Below are 24,971 nucleotides of genomic sequence, written 5' to 3' on the forward strand. Positions count from 1 at the left end.
ATCTAGGTTGAAGTGTTATTGTTCTAAAGTATTTAAAATTCCATAGACTAAGTAAATTGAAAAATATACAAAGCTAAACTCAAAAGAGCATTTTTTGCTTTAGTTTTCAAATAATTAAGAGCCAGTTTCTTGACACTGAAATTTTGTTGTGTATTTCCACTCAAAGTATTTGTGAAAAAAATTAACTTCATTTCCACTTGGAAAAAGTGTATATGAGAAATACAGACACATATACTCAATATTTTTAAAAAAATCACCTTTGCCTTTACTTAGAGAGAAAGAGAGAGAGAGAGCGTGTGCGCATGGAAGCACAGAAGGGGCAAAGGGAGAGGGAGAGAGACTCTTAAGTAGGCTCTGTGCTGAGTGGTGAGCATGAGGCAGGGCTCCATTTCATGACCCCAAGATCACAACCTGACCTGAGCCCTGAGCGGAAATCAAGATTCTGAAGCTTAACCATCTCAGCCACTCAGGCACTGACCCCCAAATCAACTTGCTTTTGATTGTGTGGTACATTTTAGTTATTAACAGAGATATTACAAAGAATAGACTTACTAATAGAATTGACTTCCATGTTTATTCCTGTGATAGGTTCTGTGATAAAAAGCTTGGGTGCCTGGGTGGCTCAGTGGGTTAAGCCTCTGCCTTTGGCTCAGGTCATGATGTCAGGGTCCTGGGATCGAGGCTGCATCGGACTCTCTGCTCAGCAGGGAGCCTGCTTCCTCATCTCTCTCTGCCTGCCTCTCTGCCTACTTTTGATTTCTCTGTCAAGTAAATAAATAAAAATTCCTAAAAAAAAAAGAAGCTTATATAACCTATCACAAAGTTATATTCACAAAAATGTAAATATTGTTCTGTGCGTCCACTTTATATCATTAGGTCTCTTAATAGCTCATTCTTTTTTAGGTTCATTGTGATGGTGTGAGTTCCTTGGGCCTCCCATAGCACAGGAGCTATAGACAGAGGTTCCTGTCCATGGGAGTGAGTTCTATTGACATAACTCCTATGGGAAGCAAAGGTGCCACAGAGAGTGAGTTGAATAAATCATCTTTAATTTCAAGATAATAATGACAGCTAAGAGTATCTTGTATACTACTTAATGGCATAGGTGACATTTTCCCCCTTATATATGATACTATAATCACTTTTGTTCCTTGAGCTTTCCTCTGGCACACTAAAACATGAAACATAGAATTACTGCTATCCAAAGTAAGTTTTGCAATAATTTTTGAGAATATGTCAATTTTTCACGGCTTATGCTACTAATTTTCCACTTGATTATTCCTTTTAAATAATGGTCTTCTGGGAATTTAGAGAATCCTGATATATAGTTAAGGAAATAACTCAGGATCATGGTAATGTTATCTGGGCTGGCTCCAGGCCTGGAAACTAAATTATTTTTACAGGACTTTCTGAAAAATACCCGGTTCTAGGTTTAGCACTGAGCAAAGAAAAAAGGCTTCCAATGTAAGAAATTATGTCTAGTAATAACCCAACTCCTTTTGGCATTCATATTCCATTGTTAATGGTTACTCAGTCCCGGAAAGGAAAGAGCCCTCTCCCTCCTATCTTCTTGGAAAGTAATGTTTTAGAGAATGTTGACTTGGCAAATATATTAAATTTTTGGAGAGATTCTGACATCACTACTCCAGCATCTACCAAAAATAATTAAACAAGCACATGCAATCATAACAACAAAAATAACGTGAATAGTAAACATTTAGTTCCTGATATGATAAGAAGTTCCTCCCAATTAGGAGAAGGAAAGGAAAAGTGAATTGGGGCCAATCAGAGGGGGAGACAAAGTGTGAGAGACTGTGGACTCTGAGAAAAAAATCTGAGGGTTTTGGAGCGGCGGGGGGTGGGTTGGGTGAGCCTGGTGGTGGGTATTAAGGAGGGCATGTATTGCATGGAGCACTGGGTGTGGTGCATAAACAATGAATCTTAGAACACTGCATCAAAAACTAATGATGTATTTTATGGTGACTAACACAACATAATAATAATAATAAAAAGTATCTCCCAATTTAACAGGTAATTGTTGTGTCCCTAATAAAACCATTTCCAGTTCTGGACTTCTGCTGATTTTCAAAATACAAAGTATTACTCTGGAATTATCCTGGAAGATGTTGACCTTCATAAACACTGTCTTCTTTGCACGTACATCTCTTTCTTTTTCTGTAATACCCATTTTAACACTTGGACCCTACACAAACCGAAGACCTAAAAATCAATTGTTGTTTTTTAAGGTAAAACACAGCCAGACAATAAATCAATGGAATATGCAAAGTCCTTTGCATATTTTAAGATCAAAATCAATAATGATGACATCTTTGGCTCTCGTTATTCATGTGTTATTGTTTGTCTTCAAATTTTTACAACAGAGAAGGTTAAAAGTTCACATAATGTTATTTCCTGTGGAAAAAAGAAGCTAATATTTCCATAAAAATAACAATGACACAAATGATATTGAAAGCTATTTTATGGTATCATAGACAAATATTTTTGACATATTCCAAAGCAGCATGTATTATATCTATAGTGTCTGTTGTGCAATAGCAGATAGCCTTAGAAAACTACAACTGGCACATGGTAAATACTCACTAAAATATTTTTTGAATGAATGAGTGAATGAAAAAATAGAGTGGAATACTATTCTTCTACTAGTGGGATTTTTATCCCTGAAATTCCTTAAAAGTGTTTGAAATTTTAAGGTGGTTAACTCACTAATTTCAAGGCTTAATAGAAGGATTCAGTTCTTAGTATTCCCCAGCTTAAAAAAAAAAAAAATGGAAGTGCGTTTAAGTATGTTGACAGAAATTGATAATAAATATAAGAGAAGATTGAAGCATTGCACATAACTAACATCCAGCCACTTAGGTTTAAAATATATTTAAAAATACGTGAGGGATTTATTAATGTGTTTTAAGTGTTAACATTTTCCAATGCTCAGTATTTTGTGATTGAATTATCTGTAGTGTAATTAAGAGGTACTAATTCAGTTCACTCCTAAGTGAACACTAAATAATGAGGAAGTGATTTTAAAGTTACACACACACACAATATTGTTTTAAAAATATTGCTTTATTATTATAACAAAATCTAAAGAGTATGCTCCTTCTTTTATTAACATATAATTTATTATTTGTTTCAGAGGTATAGGTCTTTGATTCATCAATCATACACAATTCACAGCAGCACTCACCATAGCACATCAAGTGTATGTTCTTAAAATCTAAAAAGATATTCAAGTCCATCTTCTAATCTGTTTTAGAGGGCAGAGAGTAGGAGGCATTCTAAACAAAACTACCATTCAACCATGTACTAACAATGTACTTTTTTTCAAATAAATTCTACAATAATTGGCAAAGTACAAAAATAAATTACTTGCAAGAATCAATAAATCTGAATTCAAATATCAGTTTTGGTACATTCAAACTATTTAAACGGCACGAGTCACTTATTTGATGTTTATCTTATTTGTAAAGTAAAAGTTTGGATTGAATTATTGGTTCTCAAACTTGGGTGCACCTGGAATAATTTGACAAGCTTTCCACTTATATTTTTTCTATTTATAGATATTTCCTTGTTTCTTCTGATCTGTGATGGCTTTTTAGAATTTTCCTTATCTCTCATGACTTTGATACTTTTGAGGAGTAGACACGGGTATGTAGAATGTCACTCAATTCAGATTTGTCTGATTTTTTGGTAAAGATTAGATTATGGTTACACATTTAGGGAGGATAACATCAGGGGTGATATGTTCTTCTCAGTGCATGAGGTCAACAGGATGTCTTATTCCTGGCATTAATCTTGAACATTTGGTTAAGGTAACATTTACCAGATTTTGCCACTGTAAAATTATTATTGTCACAGGCAAAACAATGGTGATAGTGAAAAGATCAGTGCTTGCCAGAAGTTAAGAAGATAGGTGGATAGGCAAAACACATGGGATTTTTAGGATAATGAAAATGCTGCCTATGATATCATAATGATGGGTCAGGTCATTGCACATTTGGCCAAACCCATAGAAGGTACAAGACCAAGAGGGAACCCTGATGTACACTATGAGTTCTGGTTGATAATAATGTCTCAGTGTTAAGTTTTATTAAGTAAATTGGAAGGCTAGGAGCCTTGAAAACTGAGACATTAGTATTCTCTAATGTCAATGTTGGGACTTGCAAATGTGATTCAGCCAATCAATTTGGGAAGGATGGGCAGTGTTATCGAAGGCAAACCAAGAGAGTATAGTGACCTAGAAGCAAAGAACACAATTTTAAAAACAGAGAGACAACTGCACCAGATGCTGCCCATATGTCATATGAGACAAAAATTGAGAAGTAAGTCTTCGATTTGGTAATGTCCAAGTCATTGCTGACTTTGACAAGAGTATTTTCAATGGACTAATGAGGAAAAAATGACCTACTAGGATGAGTTTAAGAATTAATGGAAAAGAGAGATTAAGAGATAGTGATGATCAACGATTCATGTGAGGAATTTTGCTACAAAGAAATCTAAATTAAAGAAAGAGTTGCTGATGAAGAAGTTGAAAAAAAAAGCTCTTTTTTTCTTTCAGTTTGATTGAGATATAACTGTGACATTGTATATGAGTAAGGTGTACAAGGTATTGATTTGATAAATTCATATATTGTGATATGATTAGCTAACACTTCCATCAGTCTCTTTTTTAAGGTGAAAACATTCAAGATCTACTTTCTTAGCAACTTTCAAGTAGGTAATATGGTATTATTAACTTTATTCACAATGCTGTGCATTAGATCCCAGAACTTACTCATTTTTCTAAGTGAAAGTTTGAACTCTTTGAAAGAAGGGTCTTGATGTCAAAATATCATTTTTAATTAAGTGAGAATGTGAATGGCTGAATTCATGATGGAAAAACAAAAGATTTTTCTTTTATTCTAACCATGTGTGTCAAAGATTCTTTAATAGTATCATTAGGTCCAAGATCTACACTTAGATTCTAATATTTCATTTTTTCAGTTAATCTCAATATTACAATACTTTTTTACCCTAGTCTTATAATCTTTTATTGAAGTTATAATAAAAAATAGAGTGGTTGGTTAGGCACAGAATGAGCTTATATCTTGAAGTAATCGTACATGGAGCCCTCTTTCACTTCCAAACTTTTTTAGGTTGACAATAAATTAATATGATTATGATATGTGATATGTCCATAATGTGATTGCTGAAAGTACACCTACAGTCTGGTGAAGAAAAATTTTGTAGGGATAAATTTGTTTTCATGTGGTTGTTAAGCTCTGTTGGCTCAGTAGGTATCTGTGCAAAATAAATTTAACTAGCAATGATTAAGTAGTTATGCATAGCTACTGGTGTGTAAATGCACCTATATACCATTTTATTACTAATAATTTACGTGCCAATATCAGAATTGATAAATTCCTCTTGGCATTTCAATTGTATCTAATTTATTCATAAATTAAATCACTGTATACAGCTACTTTGCTTTATTTTACACATCCTTATAATCATTTTCATACCAACAATAATTTTTGAAAATGTTTTGGTGTAGGAGAAAGAGAATTGGATCAGGAGTGAAAAATCTGTGTTTGAATCAGAATTCTGCTCCCACTGACTAGATCTTTGACAAGTCACTTGGACTGTGAAGCTCAGGTTCCTCAACTATGAAGGGATTACCATAAATATAGATAGGCACTTATCAGGGCTTTTGCGAGTATCTAGATAATAAAAGCAATGTGCAAACCATAAATGTGAGATATAAAAACACTTCCTGATTATTTAACCCCTTCCTGTATGTTAAGGTTCCCATATGTGTTCTCATTGGATCCCATAGCAACTTTGTAAGTTAGGCAGGGAATAAACTTTTCTCCAAATTTACTTACAAAAAAATTCCAAAATTAAAAACAAAACAAAATTAAAAGTGGAGGAAAAGAGAAGTTACATGCTGTAAGCCAATCAACAGTTGCAAAGCTATGGCATTCATGAAATATGAATTTATGTGTCTGGGTGTTACATAGGGAAATTCCAGACTAGGAGAGGAGTGTCGTGTATGCAGACTAAGACTACCGAATGATGGGAAATCATTACTGAATTAGAATATTGCTGACAAATAAAAACTTAGAACATTTCAAAATATTCCCTTGAAATGAGTGAACTGGGTCACAAAGAAATTAGGTAACTTTTTTTTTTTTTAATGTAAGGATGAAACATGAGAACTAACGTTGTGTTTTAAGTATTTTCTAAGGACTTCCTCCAATCAACTCCCTGCTAATCTGCACGGTTAACCTCTGAATATTCCTACCTCTCCCTACTTTTCCAGAATTGGACATAGGCAACACTAAATAAGATAGCCAACATAATATATCCATAAGTGATGGAGCCAACTTCAACATGTACTTTTTGGCTGAGATTTGTCTGATTCTCATCACTGCCTTAGTTATGTCAAAATGGAAATACAATTTTTAGATTTTTAGTAAAACAACAACAACAACAACAACAATAAAAAAAAACCAGAATTAGATCTTTGGTCTCCTGGATAAGTCTAGTGTTTTCTTCTTTATGATTTGATTCACTTATAATAATTTCCTGAGGACATATTGCAATGCAGGAGGCATTTCTAGGTTTTGAGGGATGCAAACATGGTGAAACACAAATATATATATATATATATGTACTTTAATACATATGACTGTTTTGGCTGAGAAAAGAGAAGCCTATAGTTAGTGCAATGGAAGAGACAAGATCACTATGTAGTTGAGTGAACAGAGAAGGCTTCAAGAACATATGCTACTTACGTTGTCTGTAAGTTATATTCTCAGCAAACAGAATGACAGAGTCAGAAATAGAGGTGTGAAAGTAGCATATGTTCAGAGACCAGCTATGGCCAATAAGTCAGTCAATGGGCACAATGTCAAGGGAATGAGCCTGGCAGTGGAGAAAAGGAGCAGATTGTGAAGGGCATTGAGTGTTACATGGAGGTGTTTAGTTTTTGTCTTGAAGTTACGATGAGGTATCATAGGTATGGGAAGAGTGCTCAAGCTGGTTAATTAATGAGTCAATTTTTAGAAATTTTATAAATATATTTAAAATTATATGGAATATATATCAAATGTGGAAAGTCTAGTATTTTTCAATGCCAAGACTCATTAACAGAGAACTTTGAGAAAATTCTATTTCTTTGATTTTCTTATTAATTTTTTAAAAGTGAGAACTCATTTATTTTGTAAGGTTTTAATGAAATAATCTCACTTCTATACTCATAAATTATGTCTTTTGGAATGGTTTGGAAGACATCAATATTATCCAAAGCTTATGGTGGCGATGTACTTTAGGGAAAGTAGGTGAATTACTTTGTAATTTATATAAATGAAACACCAGAGTTTGAAAGAGCTTCTCAAAACATTTCCCATTCATGTTTATATTTATTTATGAATTAATAAATTCAACAAGAAAAAATCATTTTATGGAAAGACTTTCTCATTCTTCATTTACATTCTAAGAAAATATATTTTGCATTTATCTGGGGTCTATTTTAATATTTTACCACTTTTGTATTTTAGTTTATTTCTGCTCTTTCTCAAATCAATCAGGGCTACTAAAAGTCTCATAATTTTGTGTGAGGTCTATGAAATGAATGGATTTCTTGAAAAATCATACAAATGTGATTAATATAAGTGATGTGTATTATCTATTTTAAAGATTGTTGAAATATTACTGAATATTCTAAGCATACTCTGCATAAAGATATTTAATTTTTGAGTGTATTTATTTTAAGGCAAGGTAGGTATTAAGACATATAATTTAACTTTCAGGTGGTTGGGTAAATTTTCAAATGAAAATATAGTATTACCTCAAAATGCATTATTATTATTTATCAATATACATAGGAATTTTATTTTCTACTATCATCAAATAAAAACACATTTGAAAGATTATTGAAGGGGCTCCTGTGTGGCTTCGTCATTATGCATCTGCCTTCAGCTTAGGTTGTGACCCCCGAGTCCCACATCAGGCTCCTTGATCAGCAGGGAATCTGCTCTCCCTCTCTTTGCCCCTCCCCCTGCCCGTGCTGGCTCTCTCATTCCCTTTCTGTCAAATAAATAAATAAAATCTTTTTTTTTTTAAGACAGGTTATTGAAATAAATGATTTTAAAATGGAAAATTTTTTTCTACATCTACTCAACTCAATTTTGGTGATCATTCAGAGACCTTTGTTCTGTTTTCAATGGTATTTTCCTTCTCCTAACGTTAATGATCTGATGGAATTACATATTACTTATAAGTTCTTCTCCTTACAGATAGCATTCTTCAATCTGGCTATTCTTTATGGTCTTGCTTATGAATACTCCATCCATACATCTACTCACTAAATTATTTTTTAAAGATTTTATTTATTTGACAGAGAGAGAGATCACAAGTAAGCAGAGAGGCAGGCAGAGAGAGGGGGGAAGCAGGCTCTCTGTTGAGCAGAGAGCCCGATGTGGGACTCGATCCCAGGACCCTAAGATCATGACCTGAGCTGAAGGCAGACGCCCAACTGACTGAGCCACCCAGGTGTCCCTTTTTTTTCTCTTTAAGGTACTTGCAGTAATTGTCCTTCCAGGTGTTCTCTTTCTCACTAGTCACATCTCAACCATTTCTACTCATAAGATTTTCTGATAAGACACATATGCTTGTTGATATTTCCATACGACCCTCAGTTTTCAAATTCTGGCCCAGTTATTTAACATTATTTTCTATGTTCATAGCATGTATATATATCTGATAACATTTATAATGCATATACCCTTAAACTGAGTAAAATGTATAAATGGAAAGCAAAAATCACATTGAATAGTCCAACAAAATGACAATACTTGTTGCAATTTGGTGCACAGTCTTTTTGTTGTTGTTGTTCCAACACAAATGCACAATAATTTTAAAAATGGAATAAATTGTTTCTCACAGATTTGTATCATGATTTTTTCCTTAAAAAGATGTATTATTAATGCTTCCCAATGTAAGTAAATATTCTAACATTTTATTTATATTACTGAATATATTCTATATATGGGTGTTTTTAACTGATGCCTTACCGTTGGTAATTATATTCCTCCCAATAGCTCACATTAGAAATAATGCTATGACCAACATTCTTGTGTAAGATCTTTGTCCCTATCCACAACAAATTCTTAGGGATACATTGACAGAAATAAAGTCAAATTGACCAAATACTTATTCAAGAAACCTTAAAATTAAAGAACTGAGAATACACAAGAAAATAAACTTACTACTACTAATATGCTATTAACAATATAAATAGTCAATTTTGTACTAATACTTTGCTATGTGCTTTGATCCTTCCAAACACAATCTTATTTGGGAGCACTAGTTCTTCATTTTACAAATGATGGTTTTGGTTTTAAGAAGCTACTTTCTTCTAAAAAAAAAAAAAAAACACACACACAGAAATAGAGCTGCTCCTGCGTCCTGGTGCTGTGTCCTCCAGGAGCCGGTGCAGTCCATTAGCCAAGATGCCTGAGGAAACCCAGACCCAAGACCAGCCGATGGAGGAGGAGGAGGTGGAGATGTTCGCCTTCCAGGTGGAGATCGTGCAGTTGATGTTGCTGATCATCAATACCTTCTACTCGAACAAGGAGATCTTCCTCAGGGAGCTGATCTCCAACTCGTCGGACGCTCTGGACAAAATCCGATACGAGATCCTGACCGACCCCAGCAAGCTCAACTCGGGGAAAGAGCGGCGCATTAACCTCATCCGGAACAAGCAGGACCGGACCCTCATCATTGTGGATACCAGGATCAGCATGACCAAGGCCGACCTGATCAATAACCTCCGCACCATTGCCAAGTCAGGGACCAAAGCATTCATGGAAGCTCTGCAGGCTGGTGCAGATATTTCTATGATGGGTCAGTTCAGTATCGGGGTCTATTCTGCCTACTTGGTCGCCGAGAAGGTGACAGTGATCACCAAGCATAACAATGATGAGCAGTATGCCTCGGAGTCATTCACAGGAGGCTCGTTCACGGTCCGCACCGACACAGGCAAACCTATGGGTGGGGGAACAAAGGTTATCCTGTATCTGAAAGAAGACCAGACCGAGTACCTGGAGGAGAGGAGAATAAAGGAGATTGTGAAGAAGCACTCCTAGTTCACCAGCTACCCCATCACTCTGTGGAGAAGGAACGTGATAAAGACGTGAGCGACGATGAGGCTGAAGAACAGTAAGAGAAAGAGGAGGGAAAAGAAAAGGAAGAGAAGGAGTCTGATGACAAACCTGAGATAGAAGATGTTGGTCCTGATGAGGAAGAGGATGAGAAGAAGGATGGTGACAAGAAGAAGAAGAAGATAAAAGAGAAGTACATTGATCAGGAAGAACTGAACAAGACAAAACCTATTTGGACCAGAAACCCCGACAATATTACCGATGAAGAATATGGAGAATTTTACAAGAGTTTGACCAATGACTGGGAAGATCACTTGGCAGTGAAGCATTTTTCAGTGGAAGGACAGTTGGAATTCTGAGCTCTTCTCTTTGTGCCAAGACGTGCTCCCTCTGACCTATTCAAGAACAGAAAGAAAAAGAACAATATTAAGTTGTATGTTTGCAGAGTTTTCATCATGGATAACTGTGAGGAGCTCATCCCTGAGTATCTGAATTTCATCAGAGGTGTGGTGGACTCTGAGGATCTTCCTCTAAATATTTCCTCTGAGATGCTGCAGCAAAGCAAAATTTTAAAGGTTATCAGAAGGGACTTGGTCAAAAAGTGCTTAGAACTCTTCACCGAACTGGCCAAAGACAAAGAGAACTGCAAAACGTTTTATGAGCAGTTCTCGAAAAACATCAAGCTGGGAATACACAAGGACTCTCAGAATCGTAAGAAGCTGTTCGAGCTGTTGCGCTATTACACGTCTACCTCTGGTGACGAGACGGTCTCTCTCAAGGACTACCACACCATAATGAAGGGGAACCAGAAACACATCTATTACCTCACAGGCAAGAACCAGGTAGCGAACTCGGCCTTGGTGGAGCGTTTTCGGAAGCATGGCCTGGAAGTGATCTATATGATCGACCCCATTGATGAGTACTGAGTCCAGCAGCTGAAGGAGTTTGAGGGGAAGATGTTGGTGTTTGTAACCAAAAAGGGCTTGGAACTTCCAGAAGATGAAGAAGAGAAAAAGAAAAGGAAGAGAAAAAAAAGTTCGAAAAGCTGTGCAAGTTCACGAAGGATATCTTGGAGAAAAAGTAGAAAAGGTGGTTGTGTCAAACCAATTGGTGACCTCCTGTGCTGCATTGTGACAAGCACGTACGGCTGGATGGCAAATGTGGAGAGGATCATGAAGGCCCAGGCCTTGAGAGATAATTCCACCATGGGCTACATGGCCGCGAAGAAGCACCTGGAGATTAACCCCCACCACTCCATTATCCAGACCTTACGGCAGAAGGCTGAGGCCGACAAGAATGACAAGTCTGTGAAAGACCTGGTCGTCCTGCTCTACCAGACAGCGCTCCTGTCCTCCGGTTTCAGTTTGGAAGATCTGCAGACACGTGCTAACAGAATCTACAGGATGATCAAGCTCGGTCTCGGTATTGATGAAGATGACCCCACCGCTGACGACAGCAGTGCCTCGGTGAGCAAGGAGATGTGCCCTTGGAAGGTGATGACGACACATTGCACATGGAGGAGGTTGACTAGGTGCCACGAGAATGAATTGTACATGTATTCGATACTTTATCTTCATTCCCTCTGATAATATATTTTCAAGGATGTTTTTCTTTATTTTCGTTAACATTTTAAGAATTTGTATGGCATGACAATAACTACTTAAGGGGAAGATAAGATTTCTTTCTGTTTGAGTGTGATACTGTGACGTGTAGGAACTAAAGCCAGCTAATTTTTCTTCCCTAGTTCCACGCCGGCTCATTGTAACTGGACAAGGTGACCTTTGTTGTGAGGTGTACGTAACCTAACATTAACTGTGATCTAAAGTGTTCAGCTACCAAGCGGATTCCTTAGTAAGACCAAATTTGTCTGTCACTGAAGTGTTCCGAGCTATACCTTGAAGTTTTAAAGAGAACTGTTGGTTAAAACAACTCTCACCATCTAGAATCTACTTTTTAAATCTTCTGTCCCCTGTAGTTACCAGCTACATGTACCAGACCTCTAGAAACTAGTAGTCAAACCAAACCAACTGGATGGGAGTAACCGTGGATAGGGCTTGTTTTCCAAAGAAGAGCATTGTTTAGAGTAGCAACATTCTCAGCCTACTTAGTCGTGTTGTAAAGCTGTTGGAGAAGTAACTCCACAAGTTCTGTAAGTGGAAATGTAGTGCTCAAGTCATGTTCTACTTTAAAAGGTTGTAACAAATACAAATTAAAAAAAAGTTTAAAAAATTTAAAAAATAAAAGAACCAGAAACAATAATATAAATATGGGCAAAGCCCAAAATATCAGCATGGAATTAGGAAAAGTAGGTAATTTTGTTCTGACAAATAAATAATCCTTATTGCTTATATATAAAATCACAAACTTATATAAATATTTTGATAAATATTTGTAAGTCATGAAAGTTTATTTGCTAAATAATGCAAGTATAAATTAGATAAAAAATAGTAGAAATCAAAAAAGAAAATCTCACAAAATTGTCATTACAGCAGCACACATTAAGAGATAACTACCAAAAAATCAGAAATCAGATGAAGATTAATAAAAAAGATCAAACTCAATAGTAATCAAAGAAATGTATGCAGCATATATCATTTCTCTTGTTCGATTGTCAAAGATTAAAAAGAATTACAAGAACATTTGTGTTAAAGTTTCAAGACTTGAGGAAACGACTTTGTCTTCCTCATTCCCAAGTCCCATTAACTTTCCAGGAAGACATTTTTAAAAAGAATAAAGCCAAATGTCAGAGAGACTGAAGTGGGCCCAATAGAAATCATATATATATATATATTTCAACAAATTCCTCAAAGAGAGAACCAGAATGAATATGAGGTGAAATCTTCCAGAATATGCAGAACACTAATTGTCAGAAAGTGTCTACTTTCCAGGTTGGTAGTGGAGGCTGGAAGCAGAAGTACCAGAGAGGGAGCAGTTAATTAAACATCTGTCTAGGAGCCCCAGGACCAATTTTTTGATGCTACATCTATCTTTCATGCAGACTACGGTCAGGTAGTGTCTCACTTATCCCTAGGCTAAAAGACAAAAACTCAATGCCTTCCTTTTAAAAGTTAGTGAAAGAAATGTCAATGGAGAGTTAAGGCAGCTATGGTCTTATATGGAAGAAAAATCCAGCCATTCGACATTTAAAAATCCATCGTAAAGTCCAGATCTGTGATTATGCTATCTTCATTTAGAACTCTACTGATACCTTCCAGACAACAAATTCTTCTCATAAGCATAATAACCATTAGTGAATCTTCTCATGTAAAGGAGAAGGAAGACAAACCTAGATATTAACCTATAGAAAACAAACAAAAACAACAAAAAGAGAGAGCTACTTGTCATATAGCATTACATTTACATTCTAAAATATGAATGGCTAATTGATATTCATAAGACATATCAAGATAGTTGAAGTTTAATAGAAATGCCTGAAAAATAAGGGAAGTCTGAGAGTGTCACAGACAAAAGGAATTAAAATGTAATGTGGAATCCTGGATGGGATCCTACAGAAAAGAAACAAAAACAAAAACAAAAAACAGTAAAAACTAAGGAGAATGAATAAAGTACAGACTTTATCTAACAATAATATGCCAGTGCCGGTTTGTTCTTTGTGAGAAATGTACCCTCCCAAAGACAGATAGATGTTAACCATAGGGAAAACTTGGTGTGAAATATATGGCAAACCTCTGTACTAATTTCACCATTTTTTCTGTCAATCTAAAACTATCCTAAAATAAGCATTGTACTTAAAAATAAAGTAATAATAGTAAATACGGAGAGGGTGAAGAAACAAATGTGGCAAAATATTAAAAATGATGAGTAAGGGATATATAGTGTATCTTAATAAAAATACATTGCAACCTTTATATGCTTGAAATGATATAAAAATAAAAACTAAAAAAAGTGAAAAAAAAACAATAAGCAAACAAGTAGAAAATCTTATCTCAGAAATATGCTGAGATAATTCCAAAAGTAGATGAAATATCTAACAACAAGAACGAAAAGCTCTAATTTGTTTCCCTACAGTTTCTAGAACCATATTGCATCTAATGAGAAGGTTTGGAAAAACATGTACAATCAAAGTGAAATAATGAGAAAACAAGAAAGACTTCTTAAAACTTAAAAAATAACTGCAAAGTTTGAAAGATACATTAAATGAATTTTCATAAAACCGTGAGGAAAAATATGAAAAATGTTGAGAGAACCAGATAAAGAGAATAGATATGAGACATCAAACATTTGATGCACTAGTATCAATGCTAGGCAAAGGAAAAAATAAACGAAGGGAAGAATATTATCAAAAAAATAATACCAAAATACATTCCTGGAACTGAGGAGACATTTCAAACTATAATCTCAATTGACCCATTGAATACCATTGAATGAATGAATGAACGAATGGTCAGCAACAACTTTGCAAGTTATCATGAAAGTTAAGAACATCAATGAGAATAGACAGTCCTATAAGATTCTAGAATGGATAAAACTAGTCACACAAAGGAAATCAGTCATGTCACCAAAACCAGTCACCAATCTTGAAAGAATTAAAAATAGCTAAATTAGATCTTCATCAAGAATATGGAAAATTCATCATTATTAGACATAATTGTTATATACTTGCTATTAAAAAAGAAAATCAGTAATTATTTTATGCCAAATAAAAACTGGAAATTTCTCAGGATTGCAAAGTAACATTTTGGATTAATTTTAAATCATTATTTATTGAAAAGATATAGAGGGTCCTCCTGTTCCACCTTCTACTCTGATCTTCCCTTGTCTCTTTGGCAATATTTTTTTAAAGATTTTATTTATTCATTTGTCAAGAGAGAGAAGAGAGAGAGAGCAGAGCAGGGGGAACAGCAGGCAGAGGGAGTAGCAGTCTCTCGGCTAAGCAAGAAGCCAAATGCGGGGCTCGATCCCAGGACCCTGGAATCATGACCTGACCTGAAGGTGCTTAACTGACAGAGCCACCAAGGTGTCCCTCTTTTGCCATTTAATTGCCTGAATTCATGACTCCCCTGCGATGCATATAGCCAGCATAAGAGCTAGAAAGACTAACTTTCATTACTTCTTCTGTTGTATGCAAAGATAGATTTAGCAGGAGAAATGAAGCAGGGAGTGTATATAATGCCTTTGTATCTTCCTTGCAAGTCTCTGACCCATATAATCACACTTCTGTAACTACTCTGTGTGTAGCATTAATTCATCTGCATCTTGACTATCATTGCAATGTCTTAAGCCTTACCACAGATACAACATTCATATGCAGACAGCATGTGCAAAATCCTTTCCCCTTTTGTGATACAATGCTCCCTTTATGTATATTATTATCTAATTATCAGAAACCATAATTTATATTAAAACAGTTAATCATGCTATTTTTTTCTGTCTCTGTGTGGACTTTAAAACATCGAATCTTTCATACTTCAAAGACTCACAAGATGCCTAATTAAAAAAAAAAAAAACTTTTTTGGAATATAATACCTTTTATCCTTTAGCCAGGTTTTATATTTCTTTGGATTTGATCAGCTTTAGTACATATACCTAATAAGTATCAAAAGCTTTCTAATCTTACCACTGGTAATTTAAATGGTATGAACTCTACCTATGGAGCCATGTGGTTCTCTAAAAACATGGTAGGGTATATTAAATTCTGGAGATAGAATAAGGTGTCAGGGATTATATTTCCAGATGCCTAATACTGATTATTTATGACTTTGGGAAAATGAATCAACTGGTAAATTAAACTAAATGTATTTCATGGCTTATGATTAACAATGAATTAATTAACCAACAAAATATTTGAATATATTTTTAAATGAAAGTTGTATTAAATGAGTTCATGTTCATAACCATATTATCCATTCATCAGTGTATGAACAGATTACAGTTTATGTGAGTTTTTATTTATGCTAAGAATAGTGATTAGAAGTTGCTGTGGGAATTCAGAAAATTGGATTTCCCAATTGTTTTAACAAGCTGACAGAAAAATCTGGGGAGGCGACTAGGGCATTTTCCCACTTTCAATGAATGAGCCTTGATTTTGTCACTCTTCTGCCTAGCAGACAAAGAGAATATAGAACTATCTTTGGCTCCCCAAGGAGGACCTCCATTTTCTTTGCAAACAAATACAGGCACCAATGAAGAAAGAAGAAACTTTCAGAAGACAACAGACATATTAACATTGTTTACTGGCTCTTCTGTTAAAGAAATAATGGTGTCCACTGCTGAAAGTCACCCCCAAGTCAACACAAGCATGTAATTACTGCTCTGGGTGGAGGATATTATTTTCTTCTGGGAGCGGGGTATGAAATGGTCATAGATGTCGGGAAACAGTATAGTGGGAATGAGGTGATTACTCATTTAAGCCAAATGGAAAACTGTGTCTAATTGTCTGACTGCTCCATTGACTTCCAACGGTCTGCCAACAGTCTGTTACAGACTCTTGACACATTTAACGCCTTCACAAGGACAGAAGCAGAACTTCTGAAGCAGCGAATGTCCATGGGAATTCAAAGCAGGATTCCTGTTGTTTCTGTGTCTCTTCCTGTCTTCGAAGTGCTGTTTTTTTGTGTGTTTTGTTTTTTTTTAACCACACAGTGAAATTTTTTGGTTTATGATTCTCTTTGTTTCTTAGTGACAAGAAACAAAAGCTGGGAAGTGATCACATTGAAATAAGAGCACTATTCCCTTTTGTTATTTTACATCTAAGAAAAAGCCACTTGCTGCATTTTTGGTCTTGGTACCAAGGTTATTGCCAGCTCTGCGGCATTCATTCACCGTTCAAAAAAAGATGCTTTTCTGCACAGTCTTTCCCAACTTCACAGCAGAGTCTTTTCACCAGCTAAGAAAATATTTAATGAGATAATTTAATGTTCAGTTTTTTCTTTGATGTCTGCTTTAACTAAAGTAAAAAATTAGACACGTACCCTGCAGTGAATACACCAAATGAAAGTGATTTAAATAGCAGAGATTTCTAAAGAATTGTTGAAAATTTTCCATCATTTTGATAGAGCAATAGAGAAACTCTGTTTTAAAAACAACTGAACATAGTCAACCCAAAACTCATAAAATCTAAATTGAAATGTCTTATGGTGTGTAACATTTTCTTATCCTGGTGTTCCAGAAACCTAGAACAAGGAAATTATAATTCATTTACTATTAACATGGTATCTAAATATAAACAGATATTTAGACTGTAAATCAACTAGAATAATAAGATAATAAAATTGAGCTCAATTTTCAAAATACATATTAACTCTGTTCCCTGTTAATACAACATTTCTTTGGCTTTGAAAAAAATACCTTATATAAAAAAATTAATGAAAAAACTGAGGCAAACTTGGAATGGAAACCCTGGATTGGGTAAAACCAAAACATACATACCATAACATTTGTTTGAGAATAATTTATGGAAATTATATCTTTATTTTCAAAAATTGTCAGAGTTTGCCATTGGCGGGACTGAGGCAACACATTGAAATTAAAAAAAAAAAAAATCGAGGGGGGCACCTGGGTGGCTTAGTCAGGTAAGCATCTGAGTCTTGGTTTCAGCTCATGTCATGATCTCAAAGTTTTGATATCAAGCGTCACGGTGGGCTCCACACTCTGGAGCGTCTTCTTGAGATCCTCTCTCTCTTCCTCTGACCCTTGCCCCACACAGCTCACTCCCTTTCTCTCTTTCTCTTTCTCTTTCTTTTTCTCTTTCTCTTTCTCTTTCTCTTTCTCTTTCTCTTTCTTTCATCTTTCTCTTTCTCCTTCCTTTTCTCTTTCCCTTTCTTTCTCCCTTTCCTTCCTCCTTCTCTTTCTTTCTCTTTTTCTTTCTCTCTTTCTCCCTCTCTCACTCTCTCTCAAAAACAAAAAACAAAACAAAACAAAAAAAAAACTTTAAAACTGTTTTTAGGGCCAGTGTCAGAAGCAGATAATTATTCTGGAATGATTGATTCAGTGAGACGTACTGTGCTGGCAACCGTAGGGGTAGAGGTAAAGATTAAACATAGGAAAAACACCAAAATGCCTATGGCTTTTGATTGAATAAACCAAGAACCACCAGTGGGAATTTCATTTGCTAGAGTTTTGAGAGAAAATGCACTGATCAGAATGGAAAAGGCTCATATAGAAATAGAAACATAAAATAAGATTATTTTGTTAAACATTCTAATTTAAGACAAACCAAACTTATACTGAAAAATGATCAGAACATTGGAAATTGTGGCGTTATGGACTGTGATATGGTCTGAAGACCCAAGGAGTACGTTAACACTGTGCAGATTTTGGAGACCTCTCCCTCTCAGGCGACCTGAAAGATAGCACAGGGGAGGGATAATGTTTGTAAGAGTTGGTAGAAGTTATCTGGTTAAGAAGAGGTTGTAGTCCTAATAATGAATTAGACTGAAGGTAACAGTTGTGTGGGTAGGAAGAGGGAGGCAACTCTGCAAGACCATTATTTTCTTGTAAAAATAGCCTTTGTTTTTCAGAGTCCATAATCTCTCGTGGTTCACCTCCCCCTCCCAATTTCCCTCAACTCCCTTCAATCTGAGGGTTTTGAAGGGGCAGGGTGTGGGAAATTGGGTGAGCCTGGGGGTGGGTATTATGGAGGGCACGTATTGCATGGAGCACTGCGTGTGGCGCATAGACAATGAATTCTGGTATACTGAAAAGAAATTAAAAAAATAAAAAAATAAAAAAATAGCCTTTGGTTTGTTGTATTTTTCAAGCTGACATTTACCCCTTCTTGCCCCCTACAAGTATTGCCGTTCTCTTGTGTTCATTTTATCTAGCTACCAGTATCAGTTTATAATCCACAAGGCAGAAATAGATGTCATATGTATTCTGAGCACTTAGCATGTTTTGGTTTTTCAAATATGTACTAGATGTAGATACTATATCTGCAAATTGAGCAAGTCCCTCTAGGTAGGATATAAATCTGATTTCTTTTTTTTTTTTTTTTTTTTTTTTTTAGATTTTATTTATTTATTTGACAGACAGAGATCACAGGCAGGCAGAGAGAGAGGAGGAAGCAGGCTCCCCGCTGAGCAGAGAGCCCGATGCGAGGCTCGATCCCAGGACCCTGGGATCATGACCTGAGCCGAAGGCAGAGGCTCTAACCCACTGAGCCACCCAGGTGCCCCTAAATCTGATTTCTTATCTCATGCCCTAAATTTTATTTAATCAGGTCATTATTATATTCTCTCAGTAGTTTCTTACTACTTTTTATTAAATCAATTCAGCATAAATATTAAATATTAAATGTTTGATTATCCATTACTTCAATAAAAATGTAAAGAAATAGAAACATATTGGGGCACCTGGGTGGCTCAGTGGGTTAAAGCCTCTGCCTTTGGCTCAGGTCATGATCTCAGGGTCCTGGGATTGAGCCCCACATTGGGCTCTCTGCTTGGCGGGGAGCCTGCTTCTTCCTCTCTGCCTGCCTCTCTGCCTAATTTTGATCTCTGTCTAATAAATAAATAAATAAAATCTTTAAAAAAAAGAAATATAAACATATCAATGAAATAATTACTTTTTTTAGTAATCTCTTTGTCAAAATTTCTTTATCTCCTTCCCCCCTTCTCTTCTTTGTATTAGTCTGTCTTTCCCCCTCTCTTCCCTCCCCTCTCTCTCACTCCCTCCTTCCTTCATTTCTCAACAAACATTTACTGTACTCCATATGAGTCATAGAAACAATGTGAACAAGATAGAAAAAAAAAATGCTTGTGCTCATTTAGTTTACATTATTTTGGGAGAAATGTAAAGGTTTTAAAAATTGAAAACTTCCATAAGATAAATTTGAGTGCTATGACTTTCCTCTGGGGCTATAAAGAACTAAACTGCCTCGTTTTTTTGTTTACATAAATCTAATAGTCAATGATTGTATCAGAGGACAACGTTTGCATATTTTCCATTTTCCCCTTTAAATTACTTTACCTAGAGAATCTTTCTAGTTCCCCTGCAGTCAAATATTATGTGTCGCTCTACCCCATTTTACCAAACACCTCCCACCTCCTTCAATCCCCAGTCCTCCAGCACCCCTGGAAGGAAGCCCGACTCTTTTCTTAAGGAAGATTGGACATCAATGCATAATGCTCACTGGGAACTGGAAGTCAGACCTTACAGCTACGTACGTTCATAAATAAGTAATTAAGTAAACAAACAAACAAATATTTTAAAAGTTTATTTCATGGGCTAAAAAACTAAGAAAGCAGCTTACATTGTAAAAACATTTTTATTCTTCAAAATACTATTGACCTTGAAGCCAAAATTTTCAATTTTCTAGTATGTACTGAGTGGATTTAGACTAAAACTGAATTTAATTCTGGGACATTCCCAACATGAGATTACTGGTATGCCTCAATTTCCATAAGAAATCTTCCCCTATTACATCCCTGTCTGACTCCTACACCAAGTAGATCCCTATCAGCAAAAATAAGTTATTAGTATTTCAGAGCCCCGTTAGAGAGTAAATCCTGAATCGGCATCCTCTAGGAATCAGGTTGAGAGAAATGTAGAGATAATATGATCTGTCTGATAGAGCATACATTTACTCCACATATTCTGAGTTCTGTGAATGCATCTGCTTGTCACAAACTGTACCACTTCAACTACATTAACCCTTAACAGAATATCTACTATTTCTTATGTTTATTTTACTTCATTGTGATGTTACTATATCTTTTATTCTGTATACGTATATACGAAAAAGCACATGGCATCCATATACAATTAGATGAATTTTTCAGGTTACCAACACCAAGATTAATAAGACTACTACCTGAAATGCTTCAAAATAATCCTTCCTTTTTAAAGGGTATTTTTCCTGGGTTCCAGATTTTTGGTTATTTCTTTCAACACTGTAGAGAACTTAATTCATTGTCTTCTAATTTTTGTGATTTCTGTTGAGAAGTTAATTGTCAATCTTATGCTTGCCCATCTAAAGGAATTATGTCCTTTTAATCATTATTTTAACCGTTTCCCTTCCATTTGCATACTTTCTATTAACTTCCTTTTCTCCCTATCTTCTCTGTCTGATCATTATGTGACTTAAATTGTTCTTAATTTCGGTGTTCTATTACCCAGCTTCAGAGTCTCCTTTCATTTCCTTTCATGGATTCCAAATAATTTGTGAAAATCTTTTTATTTTTATCTACTTTGTTTATCCTTTTATTTCTTGAAAAACAATCACCACAGGCACTTCAAAACCCTAGTCAGCTACCTTCAGTTTCTGGTTCATCTGTGGGTCTGTTTCATCTTTCATTCTCTCTTTCTCTCTTGGTTTTTAGTTCTATTATTTGATGTAATAAGCATGTTTTATCCCTAATTTAAATCCAATTAGCCAGCATATAGTACATCACTATTTTCAGCTGTAGAGTTCAATAATTCATCATTTGCATATAGTAGTGCTCATCACATCACATGCCCTCTTTAATGCCCATGGTTTTTGATTGAATACCTAACAGTGACATTGCATGAAAAAATGGGCAATATTACCATTCTCTAGGCCAAGGGTTAGAAAACCATAGTGCATGGATCAAACCCGGCTAGCTTTCTTATCTTATAAACAAAGTTTTACTGGAACACATTCCTGCTTATTTACATACATATTGTCTGTGACTGAGTTCACAGTACAATGGCATAGCTGAGAAGAAGCAGGGAGAGACTCTATGCCTGCTAAGTCAAATATATTTACCATGTGGATCTTCAGAGGAAAATTAAGCTCCCTGCTCAGATCAAGTAGTTTCTGAGCATTTGATTGGAATCAAGGACCTGCCGTATCACAGGTGTGTTATAGTCCTGGAAAAGCCCATCCCATCTACGACTTCTCTTGTCCTTCAGGCCTCAAAGTCCTTTGGGTTCTTTGGGGGAATTTCTTCCTAAAGAAATCTTACCTTCCTCTCAGAAAACTAACGAAATGTTCTGCCTTGCCTTCTAAGGATTTTCAACTGAGTGCCACAGAATCCTAGGATTTAACAAGTGTACTCAGGAAGAAACTGCTCATGTGTCTGTGGCCGCTCAAAGCTTTGCAGCGATATTTGCCACTTCTAGTTTTCTCTTAGCAGATGTCACTCAAGGGCACATAAACCAGGATAGTCAACTTTCTGAAATCACCAGAATTAGAAAACTGTTCCAAAGTACAACCATTGCCAGGAGGTTACTCCCTTCTAAGAGGGTCTTCTCTCTCGAAAGTCTTGGTTTCCCCAGTTCTATTTGCCTTAGCAACAACCATTGCGTACTTAGCAGCTTTCTTTTCCCATCTCTTAATCTACTGTTTTAGTTGCCAAGGAAGAAGCTCTAGTCTACCACCATCTACTCCATATCAGCCAGAGAACATTCTGCATTTAACTTTGATCAAATGTTTCTCTATATGACAGCCACGAGAAAGTGGCCTTTTTATATCGCTTTCTAATGTTTTCCCCTTGGACCTTGTTTTCAATTTCAAAACGTTCATCTTATTATGTATGTTTTGCTTTGTAAGCCACCTCAATTGTTTCTTGGGGATTAGATAGTAATAAATGCATTTAGTGATTAGCAAGAAGATATTGGAAATGTCGGCTGTCTACATTTAAATATATTTAACTCAAATATATTTAAATAGAAAACAAAATGTTTTTCAGCAACCGTCCATTTCTCTTGATTCTTTCAAAGCCTCTTTCAAAAACGGTCTGACAATGATACGGAAGCAATTGATCTCTTATAAACACAGCCTTCAGGGATTCCCTTTGACCCAGAGAACAGACATCACCTCACTATTCAATGTACTTACTTAATGTTCAAATTCATTAATAGTTCTCTTTTCTCCAGCACAGAGCGGTTGTCACTTGCTATCCTTAATCATATAATTTTTAATTGCAACTTATTCTCAATAAGTGTATCCTAAATGTTCCTATTGTCTCAGCTCTCCTTTCATCAGGGCTGGTTGTTGGCAACACATAATGTTAAATATGAAAATTTAATTGTCCACCTTAGGGATTGGCTTTTGTTAGATGCTCAATGAAGGCTAAGCTGTTGCTTCTTGGGCTTTCATCAAAATTGTCCCATGTTTTCATATTGCCCTTCTAAATTATGTTTCACTCATTTTTCCTAATTCTTGAGTTTATTGGATATTATTTTATATAAATATTTGATTAACAGTATAGTACAAGGGGACTAAAATTCATCAAAAAACTAATAAGACCCAGTTATTGTGCTACTTATATTGCATAAACTGTTATCAATTTAATTCCCTACATTAATACTCATGTTTCCTAACATGTGGAAACTCAGCTGAAAAAAAATGTAATAAATCTCCCTGAGTTACTCCCCAAGTTATCATTTTCACACCCTGAAAGTTACCGATAATTATTTAATATGCATAAATACCCAATGTTCATCTCTAAATTATCTTATAACGAGGATTCTAGTATATACTATATTTCAAAATTAATGAATATTAATTTTATTAAATATTAATTAATTAATTAATCGTTTTCTTGTCACAGTTTTTTTGCTTGTTTTTGTTTGTTTCTTTTTTTTTTTTTTTTGCACTATATAACCAAACCTCGAATTTAGTGGCTGAAAACAACAACAAAAATGTATCATTTTCCTTTGTATGTCTGTGGGTTGATTGAGCTCAGCAGGGTAGTTCTCACTTGTAGTTTTCTAGAAGGTTTCAGTTAGATGGCGGTTCGGTTGGAATACTGGAATGTTGGCAGCAGCTTCGCTGGCTCAAGAAAGATCATATAAAGGTCTAATTAAAATTTCGCAACCTCTACGTACAACTTAAATAAATGTCATGCTGTTTCACATTCAATGTTTGGTGGGTGATATTCATTAATGGATTCCTCTATTTATTTCAGTTGAAATACATGTATTTAAAGAGTACGATTAAGCCAGCATAAGGAGCAATTCCATAATTGTTTAATAATATCCTTCTACTATATAAAGGGAGATAAATGTCTACTATCTTGTGTCTTCAGCATGAACAAAAAGTGTCAAATATTCCTCAATGACGATTTCAGAAACTTCTCTATAAATAATTTTCAAACTAGTGATAAGGATTTGGAAGCCCTGGGAGTAGAGAGATAATCTTATACATTCATTTTACTACAGTTTTAATATGAAATTAATCTGTTAAAGTCTAAGATAAGACTAATTATGGAGGTTTTTCTTTTATTTAGTGTTCTGATAGATGATTGAGAGTTCTACAGCAAGATACTTTGTTTTTCTTTTAAACTTAGATCTATTATATATTGTAAAGTAGGTCTTTTTCTCAAAAAAAAAAAAAAAGGAAGAAGCTACTAGTCAAATCTAATTGAATACACACAAAAATAATAATTTTACTTTTTCAATTACTAGACAATATCAAAAAATTACAAATTGAATGCTTACATGCTTCATGCTTACATGGGAGAGTAGTAAATAACTCCCTGAAAAGAAGGCTGGAAATTGATTAGACTATTGATTAAGGTCAAGGAATGTCATGTCACATGCCGCCCTCGGTTCCCAAAATTTAAGAACTACTTAATGAAGTCAATGTTTTAGAAAGTATAGGGTAGTGACTTAGAGTATATTATCCAAGCCAAATGGACTGTAATATCTCATTGTTTAGTAGTTGACTGAACTTGGTCATATTACCTCTGAACTTGGATTTCCTGCCTGTAAAATGGGGGAAACTAAACTATTTCAAAGCACTGTTGAAGATAGTAAGTGAGATAAAACATGGAAAACACTTCATCCCGTAAATGGTAGATAGTAACCTTGAGACAACTCTCATGCGGAGTTTCCTCTAAAATAATTCAGACAGAACATATTCAAATTTTTGAGTTTGTTTATTAT

At 35.2% G+C, this 24,971-nt stretch overlaps 1 pseudogene across 1 annotated transcript; it reads left to right on the top strand.

The window, feature by feature from the left end:
• Nucleotides 1–9,456: 9,456 nt before the first annotated feature.
• On the top strand, nt 9,457–12,369 carry LOC111147020 (annotated as a pseudogene). The gene has a single exon (XR_002640582.1). The product of XR_002640582.1 is annotated as a heat shock protein HSP 90-alpha pseudogene (transcript).
• Nucleotides 12,370–24,971: the final 12,602 nt, after the last annotated feature.

This window comes from Enhydra lutris, unplaced genomic scaffold, assembly GCF_002288905.1.
Source record: "Enhydra lutris kenyoni isolate GAN:26980312 unplaced genomic scaffold, ASM228890v2 scaffoldscaffold15, whole genome shotgun sequence".
In the NCBI taxonomy this organism is placed as follows: Eukaryota; Metazoa; Chordata; class Mammalia; order Carnivora; family Mustelidae; genus Enhydra; species Enhydra lutris.